This window comes from Beta vulgaris, chromosome 1 (genome assembly GCF_026745355.1).
Source record: "Beta vulgaris subsp. vulgaris cultivar EL10 chromosome 1, EL10.2, whole genome shotgun sequence".
Taxonomy (NCBI): Eukaryota; Viridiplantae; Streptophyta; class Magnoliopsida; order Caryophyllales; family Amaranthaceae; genus Beta; species Beta vulgaris.
In genome coordinates this window covers 34,572,754-34,593,936 of record NC_079202.1, presented here as the reverse complement: position 1 = coordinate 34,593,936, position 21,183 = coordinate 34,572,754, and the positions used below count along the sequence as shown (strand labels likewise).

The 21,183-nt window shown below is 34.7% G+C and overlaps 1 long non-coding RNA gene across 1 annotated transcript; it reads left to right on the top strand.

The window, feature by feature from the left end:
• Positions 1–2,521: 2,521 nt before the first annotated feature.
• LOC130590664 (uncharacterized) lies at positions 2,522–4,763 on the top strand. The gene is made up of 3 exons (XR_008968518.1): positions 2,522–2,804; positions 3,721–3,787; positions 4,483–4,763. It is a non-coding gene; the product is annotated as an uncharacterized LOC130590664 (long non-coding RNA).
• The last annotated feature ends 16,420 nt before the right edge of the window (positions 4,764–21,183 follow it).

Below are 21,183 nucleotides of genomic sequence, written 5' to 3'. Positions count from 1 at the left end.
AGGACTTCTCGAAAATAGCTCGGCCGTTGACTGCATTAATGAGGAAGGATACCAGATATCGTTGGGATGATGATTGTGAGAAGGCATTCCAGATTTTGAAGGAGCGTCTCACCACAGCTCCTGTGTTGACGTTACCTGATGGTAACCTTGAGTACGAAGTGTTCACAGATGCTTCGAAGAATGGGCTTGGTTGTGTGCTTATGCAGGATAAAAAGGTTGTTGCTTACGCTTCTAGGCAACTGAAGAACCATGAGTTGAATTATCCGACGCATGATCTAGAATTGGCAGCTGTTGTTTTTGCACTTAAGATCTGGCGTCATTATCTGCTTGGCACATCATTCAAGATATTTTCAGACCAAAGAGTCTGAAATACATCTTCACTCAGAGAGAGCTGAACATGAGGCAGAGGAGATGGTTAGAGCTGATCAAGGATTATGATATGGAGATTCAATACCATGAGGGTAAGGCTAAGTTGTTGCAGATGCACTTAGTAGGAAATCCTCTCACTGTTTGCAGACCATGCGTTCGAGGAATCGTCTTCGAGAGGAGTTTCAAATCTTGATGTGGAGATAGTGCATTGGGAGCTCAGCTTAACTCCTTATGATTCAGTCCACTTTGTATGATGAGATCAAGAAAGCTCAAGTACATGATCAATTCTTAAAGGACAAGCAAGCTAATGAGCCTGTCAATTTCACAGTGGTTGAGGATGGTAGCGTGAGATTCAAAGGGAGATGGTGTGTTCCTAATGTTCCTGAGTTGAAGGAAAAGATCTTAGGAGAAGCTCATTCAGCACAATATTCAGTTCATCCTGGAGGGGATAAGATGTACAAGGATCTTAAGCAGACTTTTTGGTGGCCGCATATGAAGACGGATGTTGCTAAGTATGTCTCGAGATGCTTGACTTGTCAGAAGGTCAAGAGTGAGCACAAGAGGCCTCAGGGGATGATTCAGCCTTTAGAGGTTCCTACATGGAAATGGGACTCGATCTCAATGGATTTCGTTTGTGGACTTCCGAGGACACCAAAGGGAATAATATGATTTGGGTTATTGTGGATCGTCTTACCAAGTCTGCTCATTTCGTTCCCATGAAAGATACTTGGAAGCATGAACGATTGGCTAGTGCTTATAGAGAGCACGTGATCAGACTTCATGGTGTTCCGAGTGATATTGTTTCGGACAGAGATCGCAGATTCTTGTCTAACTTTTGGCAGAAGCTTCAAGAAGCTTTGGGGACTAAGTTGAAGATGAGTACAGCTTTTCATCCTGCTACAGATGGTCAGACGGAGCGCACTATTCAAACATTGGAAGATATGTTGAGAGCTTCGCCTTAGAGTTTCAGGGTCTTGGGAGGATAAGCTTGATTTGATTGAGTTCTCATATAATAACAGTTATCATTCTACCATTCAGATGGCACCATTTGAAGCTTTGTATGGTAGGCGTTGTCGTACTCCTTTGTGTTGGAGTGATATTGGTGAGTCGGTTGTGATTGGTCCAGAGATGATTCAGGAGACTGTTGAGCAGGTCAAGCTCATCAGCAGAAAATGAAGGCGGCGCAAGATAGACAGAAGAGCTATGGTGATAAGCATCGTCGCCATGAGGAGTTTCAGGTGGGAGAGAAGGTGTTGCTTAGGGTCTCTCCTATGAAAGGAGTTATGAGATTTGGAAGAAGGGCAAGTTAGCCCTAAGTTCATTGGCCCGTATGAGATTCTGGAGAGAATAGGAGAGGTGGCTTATAGATTGGCATTGCCGCCAGGCGTTGATCGTGCGCATAACGTGTTCCATGTTTCTCAGTTGCGGCGATACATTAGTGACCCTTCCATGTGCTACAGCCAGAGACTCTCCAGTTAGATGATAACATGACTTATGAGGAGTTTCCGTTCAATTCTAGATCACAAAGTTCGTAAGACTCGCAAAGGTGAGACAAAGATCGTGAAGGTGCTGTGGTCAAACCACAACTCGGAGGAGTCTACTTGGGAAGCTGAGGATGCATGCGTCTTAAGTATCCCCATCTCTTCACCCAGGTAAATTTTTAGTTACGAGGACGTAACTCCCTTTTTAAGGGGGGTAGAATTCATATTGGTTTAGTGCATGTGTGATTGAATGAAAGTTTTCTGATAAACTTCGATGTGTTTCACTCCCTACTTGTTATATTACAATGATTCCTATGATAAAGTTTGTGAGTTGTTTTCAGAAATAAGAGTATAAGTTTGATCATTTGAGTAATACTTTAAGTTTCGGGACGAAACTTATTTTAAGGGGGGGTAGATTGTAACACCCCGTATTTTATACCCGATTAATAATTATCTGTATTAATTTTGCTGAAAATGATTTCAGATTTCTTTTATTAAAAATATATTTTTTACTAACTTTGACTTTACCTTTGAAAAGAAAAAAAAAACTGATTCCTAGATTTACTAGGTTACTATCTATTAATTAGCACTATATTAGTATTATAAGGAGAGAGAAAGTAGAAAAGAAAAGAAACAAAAGAAAAAAAAAAAAAAAAAGGAGTGGAAAGAGCAATCTAAGTACCAGACTCACGATATCACCATTTCTTTCTCTTCCTTTGGCAATTGACTTCTACTTCTTGCTTCAACCAAGGAAACCAATCAAAACTACAAAATTTATTGTCAACCATCATCACACTTCAACTCTTGTTCGTCTCTTCAATAGTTCTAGATTTTTCTTGTGGGTCTTTCAAAGAGTGAATTTTTGGGGTTTATTTTGGACGTTTTGGGACGAACTTCGGATCGAAAGGGCGGTTTTCGAGTATTTCTTGTGTGATTTTTGTCTCCCATATTCAAGTAAGTTCTAATCCTAAGTATAATTTCAGTTTTTGTTCAATTTCAGAAATTTGGGGTTTTATAAATTAGGGTTCATAACAAAATCGAATTGGGGGAAATTCCTACTATGCGAAATTGGTGTAATTGGTTTATGTTTGTTGTTTAAATTCATTTAGTTAGCGTATTTTCGGATTTAATTTGCATAATCGTTAGGTTCGAAATTTAGTCTAAAATTCTTGTTGTAGAGTTTTCGTTGCTGTCGAAATCTCTAGTATAAAACTATTGTTGTTTGATCAATGAATTATACCAGAAATTAGCTATAGCATGAATGATATATAGTTTAATATTACGTTATGAGTAATTAGCATGAAAATCATCTTGTCCGATTCTTTGTATGTAAATTAAGCACCTCCCTGCCAAAAAGAAAATGAGTTTCTAGAGTTGTATTTTAGATGTTCTGATTGATGTGCAATATAATTCCTTCTCAAATTTGGTTTTTCCCACTTGATACTTTTAGATTGTAAATGTCAGGACCTTTGGCAAGATGGTGTTAAAGAATGTGGTTTTATTAAAAACTTTAGCCGTGCATACTTATTATATATTAGTTTATAACTTTGTTGTGCCGGATATTATGGAACTGTATTTTCTTCACCACAACCTTAACTTATGGGCAATATATATATGGTTATGCGAGATTTGTATTGTTCTTTCTATAAAGTTACACAGTGGATAAAAATGCTTGCTATACTGCTTTTGCTAGCAAAATAGAATACAATATTATGAATGACGAGATGTAATTATCGTTATAGTGGTTGTGATTTGGTTGGGTCGTTTTAGGAAAAATCGATCGAAGCTCATTAGCTAGGTTATGTCAATTATAGTTAAATTATGTGAAGTATAGTCAAGCGGCTTATACGATAATACTATTATATTGTAGATTGCGGGTTCGTAGAGGAACCTTTCTGACTTGAGATTGAGTTTTGTTAGCTGTGGTTGCTGATAAGGTAAGATTTCTTACTGTGCTTGTACAGATGAGTTGAGAAATTGTTTTATAATGTTTGGAAATTTACTTTTACAATGAGATTATTTTATGAAGTTTATACGTTGAGATTTAAATGGTTCTCGATATTTATATTGAAAGAGTTTATGAGATTATTCATGAGATTTATATTAAGAGGAAGTTCCTCAATATTACCAAGTTGAGATTTCTAAAGGAGGAAGTTCCTCACCCTTAAGAGGGTTTATAGAGTTTTATTGTGGGGTTACCGGTAAGCGGTATTCTCCGAGTTTGGAAGTATGTTGAGTTAACAGTGTCTCAACAATATATTTTAGTAGTTGGGTGTATGTTGATCAATACACTTGCCATTAGTCTTCCTTCTTGGTTCGTTATCAAGTTAGGGGTATGCATACTAGGGACTTTGGTGTTTACCTTGTCTAGTGAGCCTAGCTAGCTCATTGGATTCTTATATATTTCCTACTCACAGATTACGAAATTATATTTGAAAGTTTTACAGAGTAGTTCAGAAAGAAAGAAAGATGTTTATTAGAAAGTTAATTTTATATATATATATCTGTACACCTTTTAAATGAATTTGTAAGATATTCCTATATATCTTACCTGCACATTGAATAGTTTTGTTTTATTTCAGTATTAAATCTTGCTCAGCCTTTGGCTGATATTACAGTGTTTAATGTGCAGGGACTTGAAGATAGTTAGCTCCAGTTGGGTTAAAGAGTGCGTTGGATCCATTTTGTTTTAGTAGGACTTTAAAAAAGACTTCCGCTGTTATTTATTTATAGGATTATGTTCTGGTTTGTAATAATTAATTTTACATTCTATTTAGTTGGTCTGTAATAATTAGTTAAACTTATTGGTTATTGTTTTAGTTAGAACCATTAGCCTTGCGGTTATTATTAATAATTATCGCGGCGTAGCACCTTTAGATTTCTGAGTTCATTTATATTAAGTTGATTTTAGAAGTATTGGAAATTCAGGGTTGTTACAGTTAACAACTCTAACATATTATATATACTTAGTTTGATGTATTTATAGGTAGATTTGATTGCTAATAAAACATATAGACAAGTTAGGAACCAAAATTAGCCCTTTTAGGCCATTTCGGGCCTTTTTCTTCCCAAATGAATGAAAATGACTTGTTTCATGCTAGTTTACGTTGTAAATAACTCTAACATATCACGTATACTTAGTTTGATGTATTTATAGGTAGATTTGATTGCTAATACAACATATAGACTAGTTGGAACCAAAATTAGCCCTTTTAGGCCATTTCGGGCCTTTTTCTTCCCAAATGAATGAAAAGATTGTTTCATGCTAGTTTAAGTTGTAAACAACTCTAACATATCATATATACTTAGTTTGATGTATTTATAGGTAGATTTGATTGCTAATACAACATATAGACAAGTTAGGAACCAAAATTAGCCTTTTAGGCTATTTCGGGCCTTTTTCTTCCCAAATGAATGAAAATGACTTGTTTCATGCTAGTTTAAGTTGTAAACACCTCTAACATATCATATATACTTAGTTTGATGTATTTATAGGTATATTTGATTGCTAATACAACATATAGACAAGTTAGGAACCAAAATTAGCCCTTTTAGGCTATTTCGGGCCTTTTTCTTCCAAAATGAATGAAATGACTTGTTTCATGCTAGTTACGTTGTAAATAACTCTAACATATCATGTATACTTAGTTTGATGTATTTATAAGTACATTTGATTGCTAATACAACATATAGACTAGTTGGAACCAAAATTAGCCCTTTTAGGCCATTTCGGGCCTTTTTTCTTCCCAAATGAATGAAAATGACTTATCTCATGCTAGTTTAAGTTGTAAACAACTCTAAAATATCATATATACTTAGTGTGATGTATTTATAGGTAGATTTGATTGCTAATACAGCATATAGACAAGTTAGGAACCAAAATTAGCCCTTTTAGGCTATTTCGGGCCTTTTTCTTCCCAAATGAATGAAAATAACATATTTCATGCTAGTTTAAGTTGTAAACAACTCTTACATATCATATATATTTAGTTTGATGTAATTATGGGTAGATTTGATTGCTAATACAACATATAGACTAGTTGGAACCAAAATAAGCCCTTTTAAGCCATTTCGGGCCTTTTTTCTTCCCAAATGAATGAAAATGACTTGTTTCATGCTAGTTTAAGTTGTAAACAACTATAACATATCATATATACTTAGTTTGACGTATTTATAGGTAGATTTGATTGCTAATACAACATATAGACAAGTTAGGAACCAAAATTAGCCTTTTAGGCATTTCGGGCCTTTTCTTCCCAAATGAATGAAATGACTTGTTTCATGCTAGTTTAAGTTGTAAAAAACTCTAACATATCATATATACTTAGTTTGATGTATTTATAGATAGATTTGATTGCTAATACAACATATAGACAAGTTAGGAACAAAAATTAGCCCTTTTAGGCTATTTCGGGCCTTTTTCTTCCCAAATGAATGAAAATGACTTGTTTCATGCTAGTTTAAGTTGTAAAAAACTCTAACATATCATGTATACTTACTTTGATGTATTTATAGGTAGATTTTATTGCTAATACAACATATAGACTAGTTGGAACCAAAATTAGCCCTTTTAGGCCATTTCGGGCCTTTTTCTTCCCAAATGAATGAAAATAACTTGTTTCATGCTAGTTTAAGTTCTTAACAACTCTAACATATCATATATACTTATTTTGATGTATTTATAGGTAGATTTGATTGCTAATACAACATATAGACAAGTTGGAACCAAAATTAGCCATTTTAGGCTCTTTCGGGCCTTTTTCTTCCCAAATGAATGAAAATGACTTGTTTCATGCTAGTTTAAGTTGTAAACACCTCTAACATATCATATATACTTAGTTTGATGTATTTATAGGTAGATTTGATTGCTAATACAACATATAGACAAGTTAGGAACCAAAATTAGCCCTTTTAGGCCATTTCGGGCCTTTTTCTTCCCAAATGAATGAAAATGACTTGTTTCATGCTAGTTTAAGTTGTAAATAACTCTAACATATCATGTATACTTAGTTTGATGTATTTATAGGTAGATTTGATTGCTAATACAACATATAGACTAGTTGGAACCAAAATTAGCCCTTTTAGGCCATTTTGGGCCTTTTTCTTCCCAAATGAATAAAAATGACTTGTTTCATGCTAGTTTAAGTTGTAAACAACTCTAACATATCATATATACTTAGTTTGATGTATTTATAGGTAGATTTGATTGGTAATACAATTATAGACATGTTAGGAACCAAAATTAGCCCTTTTAGGTTATTTCGGGCCTTTTTCTTCCCAAATGAATGAGAATGACTTGTTTCATGCTAGTTTAAGTTGTAAACACCTCTAACATATCATATATACTTAGTTTGATGTATTTATAGGTAGATTTGATTCCTAATACAACATATAGACAAGTTAGGAACCAAAATTAGCTCTTTTAGGCTATTTCGGGCCTTTTTCTTCCCAAATGAATGAAAATAACTATTTTCATGCTAGTTTAAGTTGTAAACAACTCTAACATATCATATATACTTAGTTTGATGTATTTATGGGTAGATTTGATTGCTAATACAACATATAGACTAGTTGGAACCAAAATTAGCCCTTTTAGGCCATTTCGGGCCTTTTTCTTCCCAAATGAATGAAAAAATTGTTTCATGCTAGTTTAAGTTCTTAACAACTCTAACATATCATATATACTTATTTTGATGTATTTATAGGTAGATTTGATTGCTAATACAACATATAGACAAGTTAGGAACCAAAATTAGCCCATTTAGGCTATTTCGGGCCTTTTTTCCCAAATGAATGAAAATGACTTGTTTCATGCTAGTTTAAGTTGTAAACACCTCTAACATATCATATATACTTAGTTTGATGTATTTATAGGTAGATTTGATTCTAATACAACATATAGACAAGTTGGAACCAAAATTAGCCTTTTAGGCCTTTCGGGCCTTTTTCTTCCCAAATGAATGAAAATGACTTGTTTCATGCTAGTTTAAGTTGTAAAAACTCTAACATATCATTATACTTAGTTTGATGTATTTATAGGTAGATTTGATTGCTAATACAACATATAGACAAGTTGGAACCAAAATTAGCCTTTTAGGCCATTTCGGGCCTTTTTCTTCCCAAATGAATGAATAATATTGTTTCATGCTAGTTTAAGTTGTAAACAACTCTAACATATCATATATACTTAGTTTGATGTATTTATAGGTAGATTTGATTGGTAATACAATTATAGACAAGTTAGGAACCAAAATTAGCCCTTTTAGGTTATTTCGGGCCTTTTTCTTCCCAAATGAATGAGAATGACTTGTTTCATGCTAGTTTAAGTTGTAAACACCTCTAACATATCATATATACTTTGTTTGATGTATTTATAGGTAGATTTGATTGCTAATACAACATATAGACTAGTTGGAACCAAAATTAGCCCTTTTAGGCCATTTGGGGCCTTTTTCTTCCCAAATGAATGAAAATGACTTATTTCATGCTAGTTTAAGTTAAACACTCTAACATATCATTATACTTATTTGATGTATTTATAGGTAGAATTGATTGCTAATACAACATATAGACAAGTTAGGAACCAAAATTAGCCCTTTTAGGCTATTTCGGGCCTTTTTCTTCCCAAATGAATGAAAATAACATATTTCATGCTAGTTTAAGTTGTAAAGAACTCTAACATATCATATATACTTAGTTTGATGTATTTATGAGTAGATTTGATTGCTAATACAACATATAGACTAGTTGGAACCAAAATTAGCCCTTTTAGGCCATTTCGGGCCTTTTTTCTTCCCAAATGAATGAAAATGACTTGTTTCATGCTAGTTTAAGTTGTAAACACTCTAACATATCATATATACTTAGTTTATGTATTTATAGGTAGATTTGATTGCTAATACAACATATAGACAAGTTGGAACCAAATTAGCCCTTTTAGGCATTTCGGGCCTTTTTCTTCCCAAATGAATGAATAATAGTTTCATGCTAGTTTAAGTTGTAAAAACTCTAACATATCATATATACTTAGTTTATGTATTTATTGTATATTTGATTGTAATACAACATATAGACAGTTGGAACCAAAATTAGCCCTTTTAGCCATTTGGGCCTTTTTCTTCCCAAATGAATGAATATGATTGTTTCATGCTAGTTTAAGTTGTAAACAACTCTAACATATCATATATACTTAGTTTGATGTATTTATAGGTAGATTTGATTGCTAATACAACATATAGACTAGTTGGAACCAAAATTAGCCCTTTTAGGCCATTTCGGGCCTTTTTCTTCCCAAATGAATGAAATGACTTGTTTCATGCTAGTTTATGTTGTAAATAACTCTAACATATCATGTATACTTAGTTTGATGTATTTATAGGTAGATTTGATATCTAATACAACATATAGACTATTTGGAACCAAAATTAGCCCTTTTAGGCTATTTCGGGCCTTTTTCTTCCCAAATGAATGAAAATGACTTGTTCATGCTAGTTTAAGTTGTAACCACCTCAAACATATCATATATACTTAGTTTGATGTATTTATAGGTAGATTTGATTGCTAATACAACATATAGACTAGTTGGAACCAAAATTAGCCCTTTTAGGCCATTTCGGGCCTTTTTCTTCCAAATGAATGAAAATGACTTGTTTCATGCTAGTTTAAGTTCTTAACAACTCTAACATATCATATATACTTATTTTGATGTATTTATAGGTAGATTTGATTGCTAATACAACATATAGACAAGTTAGGAACCAAAATTAGCCTTTTAGGCCATTTCGGGCCTTTTTCTTCCCAAATGAATGAAAATAATTGTTTCATGCTAGTTTAAGTTGTAAACACCTCTAACATATCATATATACTTAGTTTCATGTATTTATTGGTAGATTTGATTGTTAATACAACATATAGACATGTTGAAACCAAAATTAGCCATTTTAGGCCATTTCGGGCCTTTTTTTCTTCCCAAATGAATGAATTGATTGTTTCATGCTAGTTTAAGTTGTAAAATAATCTAAATATCAATTATACTTAGTTTATGTATTTATTGATATATTGATTGTAATACAACATATACACTAGTTGGAACCAAAATTAGCCCTTTTAGGCCATTTGGGCTTTTCTTCCCAAATGAATGAAATGATTGTTTCATGCTAGTTTAAGTTGTAAACACTCTAACATATCATATATTTTAGTTTATGTATTTATTGGTAGATTTGATTGCTAATACAACATATAGACAAGTTGGAACCAAAATTAGCCCTTTTAGGCCATTTTGGGCCTTTTTCTTCCCAAATGAATGAAATGACTTGTTTCATGCTAGTTTAAGTTGTAAAACTCTAACATATCATTATACTTAGTTTATGTATTTATAGGTAGATTTGATTTAATACAACATATAGACTAGTTGGAACCAAAATTAGCCCTTTTAGGCCATTTTCGGGCCTTTTTCTTCCCAAATGAATGAAATGATTGTTTCATGCTAGTTTAAGTTGTAAACACCTCTAACATATCATATATACTTAGTTTGTGTATTTATGGTAGATTTGATTGCTAATACAACATATAGACAAGTTGGAACCAAAATTAGCCTTTTAGGCCATTTCGGGCCTTTTTCTTCCCAAATGAATGAAATGATTGTTTCATGCTAGTTTAAGTTGTAAACACCTCAACATATCATATATACTTAGTTTATGTATTTATGTAGTTTGATTGTAATACACATATAGACAAGTTGGAACCAAAATTAGCCTTTTAGGCCATTTCGGGCCTTTTTCTTCCCAAATGAATGAAAATGACCTGTTTCATGCTAGTTTAAGTTCTTAACAACTCTAACATATCATATATACTTATTTTGATGTATTTATAGGTAGATTTGATTGCTAATACAACATATAGACAAGTTGGAACCAAAATTATCCCTTTTAGGCCATTTTGGGCCTTTTTCTTCCCAAATGAATGAAATGACTTGTTTCATGCTAGTTTAAGTTGTAAACACCTCTAACATATCATATTACTTAGTTTATGTATTTATAGGTAGATTTGATTGTAATACAACATATAGACAAGTTGGAACCAAAATTAGCCCTTTTAGGCCATTTCGGGCCTTTTTCTTCCCAAATGAATGAAATGATTGTTTCATGCTAGTTTAAGTTGTAAACACCTCTAACATATCATTAATACTTAGTTTATGTATTTTAGGTAGATTTGATTGTAATACAACATATAGACAGTTGGAACCAAAATTACCCTTTTAGGCATTTCGGGCCTTTTTCTTCCCAAATGAATGAAAATGAACTGTTTCATGCTAGTTTAAGTTAAACACTCTAACATATCATATATACTTATTTATGTATTTATGGTAGATTTGATTGTTAATACAACATATAGACATGTTGGAACCAAAATTAGCTATTTGAGGCCATTTCGGGCCGTTTTCTTCCCAAATCAATGAATAATATTTTCATGCTAGTTTAAGTTGTAAACACTCTAACATATCATATATACTTAGTTTATGTATTTATGGTAGATTTGATTGTAATACAACATATAGACAAGTTGGAACCAAAATTAGCCCTTTTAGGCCATTTCGGGCCTTTTTCTTCCCAAATGAATGAAATGATTGTTTCATGCTAGTTTAAGTTGTAAACACTCTAACATATCATATATACTTAGTTTATGTATTTATTGGTAAGATTTATTGTAATACAACATATAGACAAGTTGGAACCAAAATTAGCCCTTTTAGGCCATTTCGGGCCTTTTTCTTCCCAAATGAATGAAATGATTGTTTCATGCTAGTTTAAGTTGTAAACAACTCTAACATATCATATATACTTAGTTTATGTATTATTATGGTAGATTTGATTGTAATACAACATATAGACAGTTGGAACCAAAATTAGCCTTTTAGGCCATTTCGGGCCTTTTCTTCCCAAATGAATGAAATGATTGTTTCATGCTAGTTTAAGTTTAAACACTCTAACATATCATATATACTTAGTTTATGTATTTATGGTAGATTTGTGTAATACAACATATAGACAAGTTGGAACCAAAATTAGCCTTTTAGGCCATTTCGGGACTTTTTCTTCCCAAATGAATGAATAGATTGTTTCATGCTAGTTTAAGTTGTAAACACTCTAACATATCATATATACTTAGTTTATGTATTTATTGGTAATTTGATTGTAATACAAATATAGACAGTTGGAACCAAAATTAGCCTTTTAGGCCATTTCGGGCCATTTTTTCCCAAATGAATGAATATGATTGTTTCATGCTAGTTTAAGTTGTAAACAACTCTAACATATCATATATATCAGTTATGTATTTATGGTAGATTTGATTGCTAATACAACATATAGACTAGTTGGAACCAAAATTAGCCCTTTTAGGCCATTTCGGGCCTTTTCTTCCCAAATGAATGAAAATGACTTCTTTCATGCTAGTTTAAGTTATAAACAACTCAAACATATTATATATACTTTGTTTGATGTTTTTATAGGTAGATTTGATTGCTAATACAACATATAGACAAGTTGTGAACCAAAATTAGCCCTTTTAGGCCATTTCAGATTTTCTTCCCAAATGAATGAAATGACTTGTTTCATGCTAGTTTAAGTTGTAAAAACTCTAACATATCAATTATACTTAGTTTGATGTATTTATAGGTTATTTGATTGCTAATACAACATATAGACTAGTTGGAACCAAAATTAGCCCTTTAGCGCATTTCGGGCCTTTTTCTTCCCAAATGAATGAAATGACTTGTTTCATGCTAGTTTAAGTTGTAAACAACTCTAACATATCATATATCTTATTTGATGTATTTATGGTAGATTTGATTGCTAATACAACATATAGACAAGTTGGAACCAAAATTAGCCTTTTAGGCCATTTCGGACTTTTCTTCCCAAATGAATGAAAATGACTTGTTCATGCTAGTTTAAGTTGTAAACACTCTAACATATCATATATACTTAGTTTGATGTATTTATGGTAGATTTATTGAATACAACATATAGACAGTTGGAACCAAAATTAGCCCTTTTAGGCCATTTCGGGACCTTTTTCTTCCAAATGAATGAAATGACTTGTTTCATGCTAGTTTATGTTGTAAATAACTCTAACATATCATGTATACTTAGTTTGATGTATTTATAGGTAGATTTGATATCTAATACAACATATAGACTAGTTGGAACCAAAATTAGCCCTTTTAGGCCATTTTCGGGCTTTTTCTTCCCAAATGAATGAAATTGATTGTTTCATGCTAGTTTAAGTTGTAAACACCTCTAACATATCATATATACTTAGTTGATGTATTATAGGTAGATTTGATTGGCTAATACAACATATAGACTAAGTTGGAACCAAAATTAGCCCTTTTAGGCCATTTCGGCCTTTTTCTTCCCAAATGAATGAAAATCACTTGTTTCATGCTAGTTTAAGTTGTAAACAACTCTAACATATCATATATACTTAGTTTGATGTATTTATAGGTAGATTTTATTGCTAAGACAACATATAGACTAGTTGGAACCAAAATTAGCCCTTTTAGGCCATTTCGGGCCTTTTCTTCCAAATGAATGAAATGACTTGTTTCATGCTAGTTTAAGTTGTAAACACTCTAACATATCATATATACTTTTTTTGATGTATTTATAGGTATATTTGATTGCTAATACAACATATAGACAAGTTAGGAACCAAAATTAGCCCTTTTAGGCTATTTCGGGCCTTTTTCTTCCAAAATGAATGAAAATGACTTGTTTCATGTTAGTTTAAGTTGTAAACAACTCTAACATATCTTATATACTTAGTTTCATGTATTTATAAGTAGATTTGATTGGTAACACAATATATAGACTAGTTGGAACCAAAATTAGTCATTTTAGCCTATTTTGAAAAACAGAACGTGTTTCACATTCGCAATGAGGTTCGATACAAGAAGCTCTACTTGTCTGCTGTGAACGTTAGATGGAGGGATTTTAAGAGCAAATTGGTATCTGGTTGGATAACAATGACGAGAGTTAGACCAAAGAAAGAGAAGTTAGGTGATAGTCCGCCAAACGTATACAAGCACATCAAGAAGGAGGATTGGGCCACTTTCAAAGAAAAGATGATGTCAGATCATGCTATAGTAAGTTTATATTCTAATTATTAACTTGGTTTTATTGATTTAAATAATATTATACTAATTTAATGTGTTTTTTTATTTTGCACAAAAAGCGAGAAAAGGCGTTTGAGAGCGCAAAGAAGAACACACATCATCACCACTTAGGTCAGAGGAGTTATGGAGATGCTAGAGAGTTGTGGAGGCAGGAGAAATTCGGTCCACCTAGTTTTGATTCTGGATCGTCTTCTAATACACCATCCTCCTCGATGTCCTCCAGTTTAATCGAGGTGATGATTGGTGGTGCGCGATGCATAAGAAAGATCCTGTTACTAAACAGAGATTCATTCCAGATGAGGAAACAAAGAAAGCAGCTGACAAATACGTATGTAATATCATTATAATTAACTTTTAGTTTGACATGAATATTTTTTCATTTATTAAACTACATTATTACTGTTAACTTGCTTTTTGGGCAGTTGGAGTACAAGGAGAAGCAAGCCAAGGGTGAGTTTCATTCCGGTTCGTAACAGAGACGCCCTTTTTATGGCTCTTGGAGAGAAGCCAGATCATTCGGGTCGCTGTTATGGTTTTGGGGGCGTTAATGTTAGCTATACCAAGGCTTTTGGGCACGTACCTCGTACGCACTATAGGAGATCGATGAAGGAACAAGAGGAGGCACTCATACAGAAAATAAGTGAAAGGTGGAGGAAGGACATTGCCACATATATGCAGAATGTGATGATTTTACCTTCACATCCATCTACCAGGCCATATTCTTCACCATCTGGTAGGCCATCTCCTTCTCATGTACAGCCACCTACTCAGTCACCTGGGCTGTATCATTTTTTCCCTTCACCATTTGCTGTGCCATCTCCTACACAGCCGACTCAGCCTCCTATTCCACCATCTGCTGCACCATTTGCTGGGCCATATTCTGGGCCATCTCCTGGGCCACCTCTTGGGCCATCTCCTGGGCCATATCTTGGGCCATCTCCTGAGCCACCTCTTGGGCCACCTCCTGGGCCATCTCCTGGGCCATATCTTGGGCCATCTCCTGGGCCACCTCTTGGGCCACCTCTTGGGCCACCTCCTGGGCCATCTCCTGAGGTAGCTGCTTCACAGCCCACTCAGCTACGTACTCCATTATCTGGATCAGACACTCATTCTCATTCTCCTCAGCTGAAGGTACATATAATTATTATATATAAACATGTGCTTTATACAAAAAATTATCTTATATACATGTCCTTTATACAAATAATTATCATATTTACATGGTGTGTTTTATTCAAATAATATCAATATTACGTGTTTGCTGTTAGGACGAGGTTCCATGTCGATTGTATTTGGTAGATCCAACTAGTGGAGAGACTTGTCTAGTGGCAGATGCATATTCTTATGCTTTTGATGAGACCACTACAGTTCATGGGTCTAGAATGATGAAATGATCACCTGAAAGTGAAAATTCATCGAATTATAGAGAAATATGGTCATTTGCCACTACCTGTTCCCGTCCTGCATATGAGATCGACACTACAGCTACTGCTTTGGGTACTTGGGTGCAATGGCCAAAAAATTTAGCACAAATGTTAAGTGATGAGGTAATTGTTCATATAGGCCTCCAATTTTGTAAATATAATAGCTTTCAATTTAAAATTTTCATAATCTTATGCCCGTTATGAAAAATAATTATTAGGTTACACCGACACCTAAAAAAAACAAAAGGGATTTCGGGGGAGGCTGTTAGATCTTCTAGCCAGTTGCATTCATCAGCTGGTTCGGCTTCTCAGTTTAGTCCATTTATCGACGATCGATCGTTCTTGGACTCCCTTACTGAGGAATGCAGGGAGTTAGCAGATACGCTTGCCCTTGCCGTCGCAGACGATGATGTTGTTGGTGTTACCTTGCCGAGATCCTTGTTCCATTATTTGACAGATGATGGCACCGCTTTTGTGACCAAGGAGGATATTGGTCAGTTTTTGAGAGGAGAAATGATTATTATTTCTATTATCCAAGTGTACATGAGGTAACAATAATCAAAGTTATGCTTTTTTTTAACATTTAATTATATGGTAGTTGTATTTTTCACATATAGTTTACTTTTGCCAATTTTTAGGGCTACGCAGTCGGACTTGGATGGATTTGGGGATTCTATGGACGTGTTTGTTGGATGTGTCCGCAAAGCACCGTTATGGAGTCGCATTCATCATCGGAGGAGGTAACGAAGTACATTCTGCATGCTATGGTTGGATGCATCGATGTAAATGCTAGTATCATGTTCGCGCCAATCTTTCAAGAGTAATATTCTTTCTTAATATCTACAAATATTTATTGTTGCATGATATGTGAATTTTCAAGTAATTATTGTTGTTTAATCTTTCAATAGCCAACATTGGATGCTCCTTGTCATATGTCCCTTGCATGGGATAGTTTATATCTTCGATTCTGCCAGCTATCACAAACAGCGGAAGTTAAAGCTTAAATTGCCTATGATAGCGTAAGTTGATATATGTTTGATATACTTTATATGAATTGAGATGGTAACATTCCACAATTAAGGACTAAATCAAACAATGTTGTGTTATCTAGTGCTTTTAGGAGGTTTCGGATGAGCGGCCACAGAGTTCGTCGAGAGAAGCTTTTGTGGAAATATGTTAGAGGTATGTATTGATCGAATTGCTTGATTCAATTTAAAGCTTACTTTATTCTCATTATACGGTAATTTTTCTCATTTTCTTATAACTTTTGATAAAGTGTCTGCAACAACAAGAAGGCACGGAGTGCGGTTATTTTGTGATGCGGTACATTTTTGACGTACTCGCTTCATATTTTGGTTCGTTGGATATGGACAAAGTAAGTTTATATAATTATTCATTTCATATTTAATATATTTTAACTATTTGATGCTAACTTTGGTAAATTATTTTCAGGTTGCTCAAACCTTTACCAAAGATCCTTATACGGAGGATCAAATCAATGAGGTGAAGAATAAGTGGGCAAGATTAGTTTATGTTAATATGCTTTTTTTTTGTTCTAACTTTAGACGAACATATACATTATTGCAACTTGTACAACCAACTTTGTAGTGATGGATTATCATGATATATATATGTTGGACTGCACTAAATATTTTTGTTGGATTATTATGGAATTGTATTTATGATGTTGGTTGGGTTGAATATGATGTTGGTTTGTTGGCTTGAATATTGGATGATGTATGTTGGAGATCATGGTGGTTGTTTGATGGATTTTGGATTTGCTTGGATGGTGGATTCGGAGATGTTATTGGTTGTTGTACAGGTTAATTAAGTCCCTATTATGGGTTTATCCAATTTACAAACGGAGCTCTGCCGAAATTTATGCAGAAAATTTATTAGCATATTGCTGCATAGCTTCATCAAGGTTGCATATATAGCTTCCTCTTCACAAATATATAACAAAAAAAAAATTTTAAAAAAAGGTAATATTGCTGCGGTTTCTGGCCCAGAACCGCAGTAATATTACCTGTCAGGGCCACATTATATCACCACAATTTTTAATATTGCTGCGGTTTGGTCTTTAAAACCGCAGCAATATTATTAATACCTATTGCTGCGCCCTTAATTGCTGCGCGCCTTAATCCGCAGCAATAGGGCACTTTCTAACCGCATCAAGTAGCCTTTATTCTACTAGTCATTCTAAGCAATTAAACATAAAATCTATGACTAATCTAAGGCTAAATATGATTAAAAGATAATCAAACTAATAGAAATCACAATTAGAAGAATATTAGAATGAAGATCTAAAATAAACTAAAAGCAAGAACAAACACTAAGAGAATGAAATATAAACTGAAACTTCAAATTAAATTCATTGAAAAGTACCTTCAATGTTAACGGAATCACAAACTATGATTAATGATCTCAATTCTCAATCAAACTCAAGTGTTTTGTCTCTAGTATGAACCCTAATAAAATACTCTCTAAAAACACGAATAGAAGCGTAAGTTCTTCTAAAACCCCAAAAATCTCGTTTAATGAAGCCACGAGCTTCATTTTCCGTAAACGATGGGTGCGGGCGCACCATGATGAGGTACGGGCGCACCTAACTCGTCTGCCTCAACATAAGCAGCTCTCGTCAAATGGTGCGGGCGCACCACTATCGTCTGTTTTTTTGTATCTCTGAATCTGCTGAGGTGTGGGATCACCACTTGTAGGTGCGGGCGCACCACTTGTTTGTGCGGGCGAACCACTTGTATGTGTGGGCACACCATTGTGTGCGAGCGTCTCCAAGCGCACCTCAAGCTCTCTCGCATTCTCTAGCTCGTCCCGTTAAGCCATGTCTCGCGTTACTCGGCCCCGAAGAGGGTCATACCTGCAATAAAAACATGAGAGAACATGGTGGAAGCATATGTACTAGAAATTTGATCAAATAGATCGAAAATCTAGCAAAAAGTCACTATGATCAATCAATGATCAAGTGAGGAAGTAGAAAGGGAAATGAGGAGAAAAGAGGGAATAAAAGAGAAAAAGGAGGACCAAAATAAACCAAAAGGAGGTCATAAAGTGCGTTAAAAACGCACTTATCAACAGGTAAAGACTGGGTTGTCTGACTTTGTCGTCCATGTCCATAAAAATAAAATGCATGTCCGGCCAGAATAGGTCCGACTCTAAAATGTGTCGAAGATGGAAGGCTATATGTTCTAGTGTTAAGGCCAACTCTTAAGCGGTCGGGGTTGTTCGAAGAAGAAGAAGAATCCATTTTTCTAAAAGAATGAAAAGAAAAGCAAAAATTGAGAACAAATAGAAGGAAAGGGATACCTGTTAAGATTACTCGAATGGAGGTAGAAGGTTTTCGAGATCTCGAACGGATGCTCTTTCCTTCTCTAGAAGTTGAGTGAAAAATTTGGCAGAGTCTCTCTCTAGAAAAATTCTCACAAGGTGTGAAATGAACTCAGAAAGGATAAAACCTCATATTTATAGGGAGGTAAAAATGACCTCCCCTCCCGGTGAAAATAAACCATTGCATTCAAAAAAATCCTTGAGGGTTGACCTGTTGAGACCGGCAAATTGGTGCCCTCTCCATTTTTGAAAAAGGTAAAGCAGTTCTCTTAAGTTAAAAGAGAATTTTAACCGTCGGCGCCTAAACGGTAAAAAATCTCTTTTAAGGGGTAATGTTGTAGCCTAAAAATCAATGGCTCTAGAAAGAACATGTAGGTTCATCTAGCCCGTACACGTGCCCCTTCCCTATTGCAAAAGGTACGGGGTCCAAAAGGCAGATGGCTGAAAGTACAATTCTCATATTAGGAATTGTACTAGCCCATCTTTTTGGCTTAGTTTGTACTTAGGCCCAGCATCCCAAAAGGGCATTTGCATAAAGTTGGATGATGTGTACTCTCCAATAAATGCTTGCCACATATCATGATTTCATTGCTTAGTCAATCAAGTGCTCCCAAATTAGGGTGACCTCAGGGTACAACAATTATTTCAGACTTTATGAATAGTCCTTGAAATCAGGGGAAAGATACGTTTTTCAGGGCAGTGAATTGTTACTCTGTCATAATTCTCTCTCTCTCTACTTTCTCTCTCTAAAAGTTTCCTCTTCTACTCCTGATACCTGACTTAAGTTTCATAGGGGAAAATACCACCCAAACCTCCAAGATGGGTCCCTTTTTGCAAGTCTGGTAGCAGAGCTCGGGTTTGGGTTATTTGAGTCCGGGTATTGTTGCACAAGTCTCCTATTGAAGAACATACTGTTAAGGATAGTAGTATTTTACGAGTTCAGCACTACATAACACACTAATCTTTGGTACAATAATTTAAAAAATGCAGTGATATGTGACAAACTACTGAAAAGTTGGATATAAGGTAACAAGTCATGCACTGATATGAACTTTTAGATGACAGCTCACTGAATCTGAAATCGATGCACCATTATTATTTCGATTATTATTATAATTAATATTACTAATATTTATTACACTTAATATTGATAAAGAAAATAACTAATAATTATTAATGTTAATAAATAATTTAAGTTCATGAAATAAAAATACTCTTAACCGAAACATAGCTATAACATACTAAAATAACATAATGACGTTTATGAACATAATCAAATTTAGCAAGCTCAAAGCAACCTAATCATCACCATCTATGTTTTTCTGCAAGTGCTTGCAATTTCTTCTCATGAATCTTTCTTTATAAAGAAGCCATCTCGGTGACGTCAGCACAAGAAGTTGATTTTCACGCCCTTGCTCTTCCAAATCTGTCAAAGGACTTACAAATTATGTACGTGCGATTGTCAACCACATCCAGCAATGTTATGACTCAACCATTGAACAACAAAGGTCTACATAGCAAACAATTCCTTAGTAGTTTTACTTGTTTTAACTTTATATGGTTTATAAGAGCTAGTAAAACTCAATTTCGTGTTAATCGTTTAGGTACTCTATCCCCAGTCTGTATTAACAATTTTTTCACCATATACCCCGACAAATTTTTTTACACCATATACCCCTGCAAGTTTCAAAATTCACGACACACCCCCTTTCCGGAAAAAAAAAGAATGCACGGAACACCTTTATTATCTAACAGACGTTAACTCCATTAGTCGTTAAGCCTAATTCACCTCATTAACATTCTAATCCTTAACCCTATCCTAATTAATCTCTCTTCTTTCCTCTTCTTTCCTCTTCTTTCCCTCAACCCACTTAACGCATTTCCCCTCTCTCTACTCCACGATTAACACAACCAAAGAAGCCATCATCCCACCACCCTCCCCTTCCCACAACCACCATCTAACACCCTTCTCCTCCCCTACACTTTCTCTCACCTATTATAACAATGGTTTCCCAAAATCCCCATAAACTCTCTTCTCTTTCATGCGGCTTCCTTTCTCCGTGTTCTCTTTGCCTCAACCGCGCCTCTCTCTCTCTCTTCCCTCACACATCTCCTTCCCCTCCTCAGACGATGTAAGGTTGTAGGACGACGGAAGGTGGTGGCAACGAATGATGCTCGTCGGAGTCCCTCGAACCAGTATGACACTTGCAAAGTGTGTGGCTGCTAGGGCGCTGGTGCTTTTCTCCTACCGGCTTGTCATAGCGGAGGCTGGTTAGCCGACGGTTTGTAACGGTTGAGCCGGAGCCTCGACGGCGAGTGCTGGATTCTGGCCGGCGACCCTGATTAAACCTACTGGCTGGTGTGCGTGAATAGTGGTCGTGGGTGAGTG